Genomic DNA, 12,150 nt, shown 5'->3' with positions numbered 1-12,150 from the left:
AACCCCACCAGATAAAAGACGTTCCTCTAGGCCTCCCCCTTCAGTATTAGTGTTCCGCTCCAGGGAGTTAACATGTTCCTGGAACCTGGCTCTTTGTGTCTCATGGTCTGTCCTATGGAGACTTGGTAGAGAATCCTATGCAGCCTTCTCCTGCCCAGTGCGATACCTCATACATGTAGTGTTGGTGGTGGCTGCTTATCTCCTGTCCTCAGTGCCTGGGGAGGGCCAAGACCGCTGGTGATGTCAGGATAAGCAGGAGGGATGGCTGTGTCGGATGGTCCGTATCCGGGAATGGCAGCATCCCTGCTGGCAGCATGGCTGGCTGAGCAGGGGGGAGGAGAGTGCTTTTGCCGATTGCAGGGCCTGTAAGGTGGAAGGGGCGGAGCTCCTGCGTTCCAAACTGGCCCAGAGGAAGTGGCGTAGCGTTATTTCCAGTTGCAATGACATTATCAGTGGGCGCCGGAGACGCTGGTTCCAGACTCCTTAAAGGTGTGAACAGGAGATTACTGGGCGGTTAGTGTAGATTGTGACACCCAGCAGAGGCTGTGGAACACAAAGAAGAACAGGATGGACTCTCAGACAGCAGATGCAGGCTCTGGCACCAGCATCTCTTAGGTAAGCCTGGGGACTCTTCCCTCTTGCACATCCTGTGGGGCTTTTCCTCCTCCATCACTTGGTGAAGGGGGCACCTTTCCTCTCCTGAACTGGGGTGTGTTTGGAGAACTGGGTGGCCTGATTCTCAAACTGGGTCTTTTTTTTGTATTCTGATTGCAGGCCAAGGCTCAGGACAAGGTCCAGGGGCAACCACCCAAGAGGAAATGTGCAGTCTGCGGGGCAAAGCTAAACTCCTCATGGAGCTAAGTGGTTTGCCACACGTACAAAGACAACTTAGTGAAAGATGACACAGCTGTATCTTGTCAAATATGAGCTTTCCTCTACCTTTAGATTTTTCAAAACCCTGATTGACAAGATGAAGACTCCCACTCAGAGTCAGGCCTCAGATAGGACCTCAGTTTTGGCTGGAGTTCCGCCGCAGGATGCGGAAAGTGAGAATCCAGAGAGGAGACTAAGTCTCCCCATTCCTCCCAGGAAGAATCAGGATTGGGGGGGGGGGGGGAGCCTAAAGATAGGTAATCTGTCAGGGGCTCCAGGTATAAGTTATCACTAGAAGATGTTGATGATTTGTTAAAAGCTACCCATGTCACTCTTGAAATTGAAGAGGAGAAGGGGCAATTGTCAAAACACGATCTTAAGTATGAAGGAATGCATAAAAGGCCAGGGTTTTTCCTGTGCACAGCTCCCTTCTAGATACAATTAAATTAGAATGGGAGATTTCTGAGAGGAAACCATTTTTTTCCAGCAACCTGAAAAGGAGGTTTCCTTTTGATGAGGACACGGCGCAGACTTGAAACAAGTATCCTAAGGTGGATGTGCCTTTTTCAAAAATTTCCAGGGAATTTTGATCTAGCCTTTAATGACATGGCTACGGTTAGAGAAGCCCATGGATAAGCGAGGCGATATCGTTTTGCACAGGGCCTGGGAGGCATCCATTATCGGTTCTAAACTGGCCTTAGCGTCTACTTGTGTAGCCAGAAACCTTGAGTTATTGCTTTCACAGATACAGACTCACCTCTCTGCTGGGACAGCAAGGGATCAGATCGTTAAATCTTTCCCACTTTCCCAAGTGGTAGGTTTTCTGGCTGATTCCTCCTCTGAGTCCGTTAGGATGGCAGCTAGGACCTCGGCCTTGATCAATTCGGGCAGAAGGAGTCTTTGGTTTAGGACATGATCAGGAGACCCCCTCTTCTACATTGCGTCTGTATGCTCTTCCCCCCTAACAGGCGATCATCTCTTTGGCCCCAGGTTACGAGAAGCTCTCGAGCATACGGCTGACAGAAGTAGTTTCCAGGGGAAAAAAAAGAAACTGACTCCCTGAAAATTTTTTCGAGGGCAGGGGGACAGACCCAAGAGGCATTGGACAGGCCACAAAGGCAGAGGTTGGGGGGGGGGGGGGGATCTTGTTTAATCCTCCTCAACAGCCCGCCAAACTACAATGACTCCTGTCGCAGAGTGGGAGAAAGATTAAGGGACTTTCTTCCACAGTGGATGGCGATCACTTTAAGCTCTTTTATTTTGGATCTGGTGACCAAGGGGCACAGACTGGAATTCCATTCCCAGCCACCAGAGAGATTTTTAGTCACCAGCCTGCCCAGAGATCGAGTAAAAGCAACTGCCTTGGATCTCCAGATAGGAGACTTGGTAGATCAGAACTTGTCCCGGTTCCGAGGACAGAGCAGAACAGGGGTTTTTACCCATATCTTTGTGATAAAAAAGCCCTTAGGGAAATATCGCCTGATATTGAACCTTCATTCTCTAAATCACTCAATCAAATACAAACACTTTCGCATTGAATCAATATTTTCCATAAGGAATCTGCTTTACCCGGGGTGCTTTATGACAACGCTGGACTTAAGAAGCTTATTTGCACATTCCTATTTACCCAGCATGCCAAAGATTTTTACAACTAGCAGTAAAATTGGGATCGGAGATCCATCATTTTCAGTTCCAAGCGCTGCCCTTCAGGTTGTAATTGGCCCCACGCATCTTTACAAAGGTCCTTGGCGAAGCATTTGCCCTCTTAAGACAAAAATTAATTATGATCGTCCCCTACTTGGATGACCTCCTAGTAGTGGCAGAGTTATGTCCAAAACTAGAAAAGGATCTCCAAATTGTTCAGGAGTTCCTCCTGTCGCTAGGCTAGATAATTAATAAAGAGAAATTTTCTTTGAATCCTTCCCAAAGAGTGACATATCATGGGTATGAGATTTCCTCACCGGATCAAAAGATTTTCCTTCCAGGGGAAAAAGTTTCAAAAACAACTCAGATGGCATTGGCCTTGCAAACCAACCAGTGGGTCTCGCTCAGAGTGGTCTCAAGAGCCGTAGGCCTTATGACCTCTTGCTTTCCGGCTATGCCTTTGGCGAGGTTCCGTCAACGTCCTCTTCAGTTGTTCCTTCTAAGGAACTGGGACGAGTCTACAGGCTCTTTGGAACTGAAGGTACGAATACCCTCTAAGGTAAAGAGAACCCCATGTGGTGGTGGTCGCCACTTCCCCTGACCAGAGGGCTGGAATGGGTCATTCCAGTATCTTAGAGAATAACGACGGAAGCAAGCTCTTATTGACGGAGAGCCCATCGACACAATGAGAAAAATGGTCCCCGATGGAAGCAAGAGTATCATCAAATCAAAGGGAGCTTCTGGCAGTGCAGAGGGTCTTAGAAATATTTCATGGTGAGGTCAACGGTCACCATCTGCAGATTAGGTCCAACAACATTGCAACAGTAGTGTATCTAAACGAATGGGGGCACGAAAAGTCGGACTTTGCAATTCACAGCCCAAAATATTTTATTTTGGGCCGAGGTGAATCTAGCCTACATTTCAGCATCTCACCTAAAAGGGACTCAGAATTGCTTGGCAGATTACCTCAGCCACTACCAGATGTGTCGGGACAATTGGTTCCTCAAATCAGAAATTTTTGTGGCGATTGCCAGCAGGTGGGGTTCCCCAGAGGTGGACCTTTTTGCAACATGATCAAACGGCAATACAGAAAGATTATTTTCCCTGAATTTATTTATTTTATTTATTTCAGGTACTTGTATAGCACTGTCAATTTATGCAGCGCTTTACATATACATTGTACATTTAAATCAGTCCCTGCCCTCAAGGAGCTTACAATCTAAGGTCCCTAACTCACATACATACACAGTAGGGCGCATTTTTTTTTTTTTTGTACAGGATCCAATTAATCTACCAGCATGTCTTTGGAGTCCGAGGGATCAGCCTCTGGGGATCAATGCTTTTGCGAATCCCTGGTCATTTAGCCTCTGCTACGCATTCCCTCCTTTCAGACTAATCCCAGATGTCCTCCGGAAGTTTCTGAACCTGATAGCCCCCTTTTGGACCAAAAGGCCGTGGTTTTCACTCCTGCAGGCCCTAGCCTCGAAACCTCCAGTGACTCTGCCTATGAGACAGGACCTATTGTCTCAGGGTCCGGTATCTCATCCTCAGGTGGCATCATTAAACTTAACAGCTTGGTATCTGAAGAACAGATACTAAGCTCCCAGGGGTTCTTAGACAAGGTTGTCAAAACCCTTGTTAATTGCTGGAAGCCTGTCACAAGAGCTATATACTCCAGGAGTTGGAAGAAATGTAACTCTTGGTTGTTTGAAAATCAAAGATTTTCTCACGATGTTCCCTCTATTCTGGAATTTTTCAAGAGGGTACCGACAAGGGTCTTTCCCTTAGTACTTTAAAGGTTCAGGCTGCGGCCATTAGTGTTTTCCTCCAGTACTCCCTTTTGGAAAATCATGTTATGTTATAGCAAGGCAATTGCAAGGTCAAAACCAGTGGTTGTCAGAGCATGTCCTACTTGGGACCTGTCTCTAGTTCTTTAAGCTTTAGTCATTGTTCCCTTCGAGCCCCCGAGGGATTTTTCAGTGAAATTGCTCACGCTAAAAACAAAATTCCTGGTTGCAGTTACGTCAGCTCGCAGGGTCAGCAAAATGCAGGCTCTCTGTTAGGGAGCCTTTACGTACAATTTTTGAGTGGTGTTAAAAACCAACCTGGGGTTTTTGCCAAAGGTAGCCACTTCCTTTCAAAGGTCTGAGGATATTGTGCTACCAACATTTTTGTAATTTTCCTAAAAATGAGAGAGAGGGATTTTAATTTTTTGGATGTGAGAAGGGTTCCTCTTGCCTACCTAGAGGTAACCAAAACCTCTAGGAAATCGGATTCCTTATTTGTACTTTTTTTTCAGGGACACACAAGGGTAATGGAGCCTCTAAGCCCACCATAGCCTGGTGGATAAAGCAGACAACTGCTGAAGCATATAGAGTTATGAATGTTTCCCACCCTTGTCTGCGTCCTGGGCTAAAAGGGCTGGAGCCTCACCGGAACAAATATGTAAGGCAGCCCCCTGGTCTATTTTTTCTACCTTGGTTAAACATTATCACCTGGCCCTCCTCTCTTTCCAGGAGCAAGCGTTTGACCGAAAGGTCCTCCAGGCAGTGGTCCTTCCCTAGACTGGTAAGTTCTGGCTCATCGTCTCATGGGCTGTTCTGGAAGACGACTTGAGAAAAGCTGAGTTAGACTTACCGGTAACTCCTTTTCTGAGAGTCTTTCAGGACAGCGGTATTCCCACCCGGTGATATCTTGTGTTATGCATATGTTTGCAGGGATATCAATTCTCGATAAATACTGAAGGGGGAGGTCTAGATGACCGCCTTTTATCCGGTTGGGGTTAATGTGTTTCCTATCCTGGTTGAAGGAGCCCTATGTCTCATGCTTTGCAGGAACATAGGATTAATGTCTTCCATATTGAAAGACCGCCTGCCGTTCTCCCTGTGTACAGAACGATCGGCTGGTACTGGCAGACATCAAGTGCGCCGGACCCGCTGATCGGCTCAGATACCTGGAAATGCAGGATCACGCATATACAAACACACATGATCCTGCCCAGTGCGACCGCCCTGTAGCAGTAAATCTGCTATGGGGAGGTCAGCAACTGGTTAAGATCGTCAACATTATGATAACACACAGGCAGGGGGCGCTCTATCATGGCTCTGGCTGGTTTTGTCACATTGTGTCACATGACATGGCTGCTGGGTGCTGATTTTGTTAAATTATGACCAATAAGCAGCCATGTCATGTGACACACTGTGAGAGTGCACTGCCAGCCAGAGCCATGATAGAGCGCCCGTGCCTGTGAGTTATGATACCATCCATGACGCCAGAGAGACAGGCACAGTGCAATGTAGTCTTTTCACAGACACCCCCAAAGCCCACCTGTGTTGAGGCCTTGAAGGCACTGGCAGCCCCACAATGGGATCCGCATCCCCTCCCTTCCTGCCGCTGGACACTGTCAGTTGAGCTCAGCTGTCTCTCTCTGACTGTCACCGCCGATGCCCACCTCACAGCTTCTCAAGTCTCGCTGTCCGGGCCCCCACTACTACTGGTTGAGGAGCGGAGCTGAGCAGGGGAAGATCAGTCCGCCAGGGAAGACAGATAGGCAGGCAGGCTGGCTGGGACTTGAGCCAAGGCAGAAGAACATTTGAGCGGGAGTGGAATGGGCATGCGCCTGAAACTGAAGAATTTGTCCCTCTGGTCCAACCAGCACATGATCATCAGAGAGAGGCATGGATAATGGAAAAAAATACACCCCCCTGAGCTAGTAGGAGCAGCGGCACAGGGGGTGTGAAATTCAGAATTTCTCTTTTTAATTCTGCACTGTTCAAATCGAATCCGGGGACAAAACCGGGGATAGACTTGGTCCGGGGACAGTGTTCTAAGTCCAGGGACTGTCCCCAGAAACCAGGGACGTCTGGTCACCCTATCCTAAATTCATGGCTCTTCCTTTGTGCCCACAGTGGGTACACAAAAGGCAGCGTTATTCCATTAAAAGGCTAGATTTATGTTATCTATGTAAAAATCCCATAATATGCTTATCCACTTTGGGCTAAGAGGCCCCTTAGTCATGGCTGAGGAAAGTTAAAGGGAACCTGACCTGTCGGGGGTTTTTAAAATGCAACCTCAGCCATGATCGCATAGGAAAGAGCTAAAATCTCTGTAAGGAGTTTTCATGTCTATGTCCTTACTGGTAGATCCCACCTCACTTCCTGTCTCTGTGTCCACACAGGAAGTTAGAACAGTCTGACCAATAAGAACGCAAACAATAAAACTGGATACATCTATGTCAATTACAAAAAAAAGTCCTTATTTCTAGCTATATGTAAGTAGGGAGATCATGCTAATTGGATAGTAAGACTGTGGGCCCAGATGGTTCAGCTGGGTTTTAACCTGGTTTAGCAGTGACACTCATTTCCTGCTACAATGCCAGAATACCCGAAAGCTGAACTCTGACCACAACAACTTTCTTTTTATATATAGTCCTTAAAAGCCATTAAAGGATGTAAATCCACTTGTGCATCAAATGCCTTTGTAAATACAGTTATTACAAAGTAATAGCGACATCATCACTGTGCTGTACATAGCCTGTGCAGAGAGCTGTGGGAGGGACCCAGAAGGCCCCACCCACTATAGGCTGCCTGCAGAAAACTACAGGAGGGGGGTGGAGACAAGACCAGTCACCCTGCACAAGGAGAGTGAGCAGCAGGGAGCGGTCTTTATTACAGGAAGTTCCTGCACAGAGGGAAAGTCTCACACTGGATTACTGCACAGATCTGGAAGAAATACACAAAGTACTGCAAGATTCAAGGAAGAATACACAGGACTCTTGTATTTAGACAATATGTGCTTATCTTGGAGTTAGAAACATAGAAAGGTGACCGCAGAAAAAGACGAGAGTCTGTCCATTTTTTTTTTTTTTTTCACTAACTTTATTGTCTGAGTATAGATCTATATTTGTCCTAAGCATGTTTGAAGCCATTTACAGTTGACTGTTTCACTACCTCTGCTGGAAATTCATTTCAAGCATCAACTACCCTTTCAGTAAAATAATTCTTTCTAAAGCCCCGTACACACGTAGCGATTGTCGGCCGTAAATATTCGGCCGCCGAGCGATCAGCCGATTGTCGGCTTGTTAGTATGATGCTTCCGACAACCGGCCGAACAGAATCGGGTGTGCAGGCATTAAAATTTTTGTTGGCCAACACCAGAACGGCCGATTGTTCGCCAGTCAGTACAGAATTTGGCCGACAAACAGCCGATTAGCAAGACTGGGCATGCTCAGAAAAGAAAAAAGACACGGAAAGTTAACCATCACATGACATCACTTCTGCAGTCGGCTGTTGTTGGCCGACAAAATTCATGTGCAGTCTTTTGCAGTTTTCAGCCGACAGGACAGCACTGGACAAAAGACGGCCGATCGTTCGCCCGACATTCAGTACGTGTGTACGGGGCTTTTGACTCGTTTTGAATTTTCCTCCAGTTAGTGTAAGGTCATGTCCCCACGTACTTGATTTTGGTTTCATATTGAAAAAACTGCCTTCCTGAACCTTATTTACCCCTTTGATGTATTTAACCGGTTGCCGACCGCCGCACGACTATATACTGCGGCGGTCAGCCCCGGCCAGGCAGAGTGACGTATCGATACGTCACTCGCCTGTCACTGACTTGCGAGCCTATTGCGGGCGGGCGCGCGCCCGCCGAGGCGCGCGCCCACCGCGGCTCGTTCATAGACAAGTCAGTGCGTGTGTCCGGCGGACTCGATGTCCGCCGGTCACACTACGATCGCTCCTGTGAAGGGAGAAAGGCGGAGCGGCTTATGTAAACAAGCCGCCCGTCATTCTCCCTGGTGTAAAAATGAAGATCTGACAGTTCTACTATGTAGAACCGTGGATCTTTGCTTTTACACCAATAGCCATGTCCCTGCACAGTTAGAAACACGCCCCTAGGACACACTTAACCCCTCCCTGTCCAATAAAGTTAACCCCTTCCCTGCCAGTGTCATTTTTGCAGTAACAGTGCATATTAGCACTGATTACTGCAGTAATGTCACTGGTACCCCCAAAAGTGTCAAAAATGTCAGCCAAGGGTCCGATCTGTCCGCCGCAATGTCGCAGTACCGCAAAAAAAATCGCAGATCGCCGCCATTACTCCTTAAAAAAAAAAAACACCAAAAATGACAAAAATCTTTCCCTTTGTTAGTAAACGCGATAACTTTTGCGCAAACCAATCAAAATACGCTTTTTGCGATTTTTTTTTACCAAACATATGTAGCGTAAAACAATTTGACCGAAAATGTTAAAAAATTTTGATTTTTACTTTTTTTTGGGGGGGAATTTTATATAAAAAAAGTGAAAAATATTGTTATTTTTGCAAAAATTACGCTCTTTTTTTGTTTATAGCGCATGATCAAAAAATCGCACAGGTGATCAAATACCACCAAAAGAAAGCTCTGTTTGTGGGAAAAAAAGGACGTGAAATTCGTTTAGGTACAGCGTCGCACGACCGCGCAATTGTCCGTCAAAGTCACGCAGTAAAAAATCGCAAAAAACCCCCTGGTCTTTTAGCAGCCAAATCCTCCGGGGCTTAAGTGGTTAAAGGTTTCAATCATGTCTCCTCTTTCCCCTTCAGACTGTACATATTAAGTTCGTGAAGTTGCTCTCGATATGTTTTATTCCCCAAACCTTTCACCAGTCTCTGGACTCATTCTATCTTATCAATATCTTTGTGTAAGTGAGGTCTCCAGAACTGGACACAGTATACAAAATTAGGTCTCACTTAGGCCCCTTTCACACTAGTGCAACTTGTCCCGCGATTTTGGACCGCAAAATCGCATGACAAGTCGTTTTACATTATTTTCAATGAGCCCCATTCATATCAGCGCGACTTGAAGTCGCACTGGCTTTAAAGTAGTCCCTGCACTACTTTGGCACGATTTTGAGGCCAAGGACATTCAAGCCCAGTCAAAATCGCGGTAAAAGTCGCGGGAAATCTTAGGGGTGTACTCACTTTTGCTGCCAGTGGTTTAGACATTAATGGCTGTGTGTTGAGTTATTTTGAGGGGACATCAAATTTACACTGTTATACAAGCTGTACACTCACTACTTTACATTGTAGCAAAGTGTCATTTCTTCAGTGTTGTCACATGAAAATAAATAATAAAATATTTACATACATTTGAGGGGTGCACTCACTTTTGTGAGATACTGTTTATAGAGGAATCAGAACCTCCTTCCTCCAGTTCAGAGTTCAGCTTTAATGTGAGGGACTCTCATCTTGGCCAAACATAAAGCAATTTTGTAAGCAGGGCAGATGCTGCGTCCATTTGGAGTGTCACAATGCAGAAATAGGATGTGATATTCAGCCCTATTTACCCTCCTAACCCCTGAAGTCTGGGGGGGGGGGGGGGGCACCCATCAAGGTCCAGAGAACGCACATTAATCACTTGCCGACCATCCGCCGCAGATATACTGCGGCAGGCTGGCTCAGCTGCACTAACCGCCGTACCTCCTCTGTACCGCCGGAGGCGCGCCGCCCCCCCATTAGGAAGTGGAGAAGCCGATCCACGGGACCAGCGGCCTTGTTTGCCGCCGAGCACCCGCGAACGCTCTCCGCTGAATGAACACAAAGAGCCCGTGATCCTCCTATTTAGGATCACAGGTCTCTGTGTTGATGACGCAAGTCCCTCCCCCATACAGTTATAACGCACCCCCTAGGCTCACACTTAACCCTTTGATCACCCCTGGGTTAACCCCTTCCCTGCCAGTGTCATTATTACAGTAACAGTGCATATTTTTAGCACTGATTACTGTAGTAATGTCACTGGTCCCCCCAAAAGTGTCAAAAATGTCAGGCAGGGGTGGACTGACTCTGTGATCCTTCTCATGCTTGATAACAGAGGTCACTGCATTGGCTCCTCATCAGCCTTCCAGCCAGCACACCTCCTGTCCCTGCATTCTCTGCTAGCCTTGTGCTGTGAATCTCCCTGAGCTCCCTCAAACACCACAATAGGAGAGGGGGCACATGAAGAGCACCTGTCTTGCTCAGCAGTAGCCTGGTCTGTCATTACAAATACTGTCCCTGCTGCCCACACTCTGCTGCACCTGCGATTTCTGCAGGCAAAAAAAAAAAAAGGGAAGAAAGCACAAATACATGTGGCTCCCTTGCTGGCCTGGCCACCTAGCACCCACAACTCACAAGTAGCTGGCAGTGAAACACTTAAGAAAAACAAAATCCTTCTCGGTTACTCTGAACTGTGCATGCGCAGTCTGGAGCCAGCCAATTAGAGAACTGATGGGCTCAGCCTCAGATCAGGCAGTGGGATGTGACTTAACCATGACCGATGACCAGGCCATTTTTTGCGATACGGCACTGCGTTACTTTAACTGACAATTGTGCAGTCATGCGACGCTGTACCCAAATAAAATTGATGTCCTTTTTTCCCCCAAAACGAAAGCTTTCTTTTGTTTGGTATGTGATCACCTGTGTGGTTTTTATTTTTTTTGCATTATAAACAAAAAAAAAAAAACGGACTTTCTGCTATAAAACATTCCCAATAAAACAAAATTTAAAAATCTATTTTTTAATCATTTTAGGCCAATTTGTATTCTGCAACATATGTTTGGTAAAAAAAATAAGTGTATTTTGATTGGTTTGCCCAAAGGTTGTCACGTCTACAAACTAGGGAAAAGATTTATATAATTTTTATTTTTTTTTACTAGTAATGGCGGCGATCTGCAATTTTTAGCGGGACTGCGACATTGCGGCGGACAGATCAGACACCGAACTGACATTTTTGACACTTTTTGGGGGACCAATGACATTACTACAGAAATCAGTGCTAGAAATATGCACTGTTACTGTACTAATGACACTGGCAGGGAAGGGGTTAACACCAGGGGCGGTCAAAGGGTTAAATGTGTCCCTAGGGGATGCTTTCTAACTGTGGGGGGGGGGGGGCTTGCTGGATGAACACAGAAACCTGTGTTCCTAAATAGGAGGATCCCTGTGTTCATCACTGACAGAACAGCCGTGTGTCATTTTTTCTTAGAAAGACCGCCGTTCTGTCTCCATGGGGAGCGATCGCGGGTGCCTGGCAGACATTGCGTCCACCGGACCCACTAATTGGCTTCCTCTCTAGCCAATCAGTGCGTGCGCACGCCTCAACTAACTCCTACACAAAACGGCGTACAGGTACATCGTTTGGCGTAACAGAGCCGACCTGCCGCAATATAACTACAGCGGTGGTTGGCAAGCGGTTAAGTTCACATACACACATTCCCGCCACACAAGTAGAGACCGAGCTCGGCCGTTCACCAATCGGCTGGCTCCTGACTGCGCATGTATTGTTCAGAATCACAGACAATGATCTGTTTATCTAAAGTGTTTTATCAGCAGCCACTCATGAGCTGTGACCAGGCCAGGAGGTACTAAGCCACTTGTCAACCGCTCTATAGCCCAATGACAGCTACAGCACAGGCGGCCCGTTCTGGGAGACCGTCATATAACGTCATCCCATGAATGCACCAACCACACTCTGTGACCGCAGTGTCCTCCGGATACTACTGATCACAGATTGAGGTAAAGAGCCAATCAGCGGCTTTTATCTCATGATCAACTGTGTCCAATCGCTGCTGACCGCGATGTAAACAGAAGCCGGTTATCAGCTTTTCTTTCCTCATGCTGACA

This window comes from Pelophylax lessonae, assembly GCF_965119305.1.
Source record: "Pelophylax lessonae genome assembly, chromosome: 1".
Lineage (NCBI taxonomy): Eukaryota > Metazoa > Chordata > Amphibia > Anura > Ranidae > Pelophylax > Pelophylax lessonae.
Note: the sequence above shows the minus strand (reverse complement) of the source record.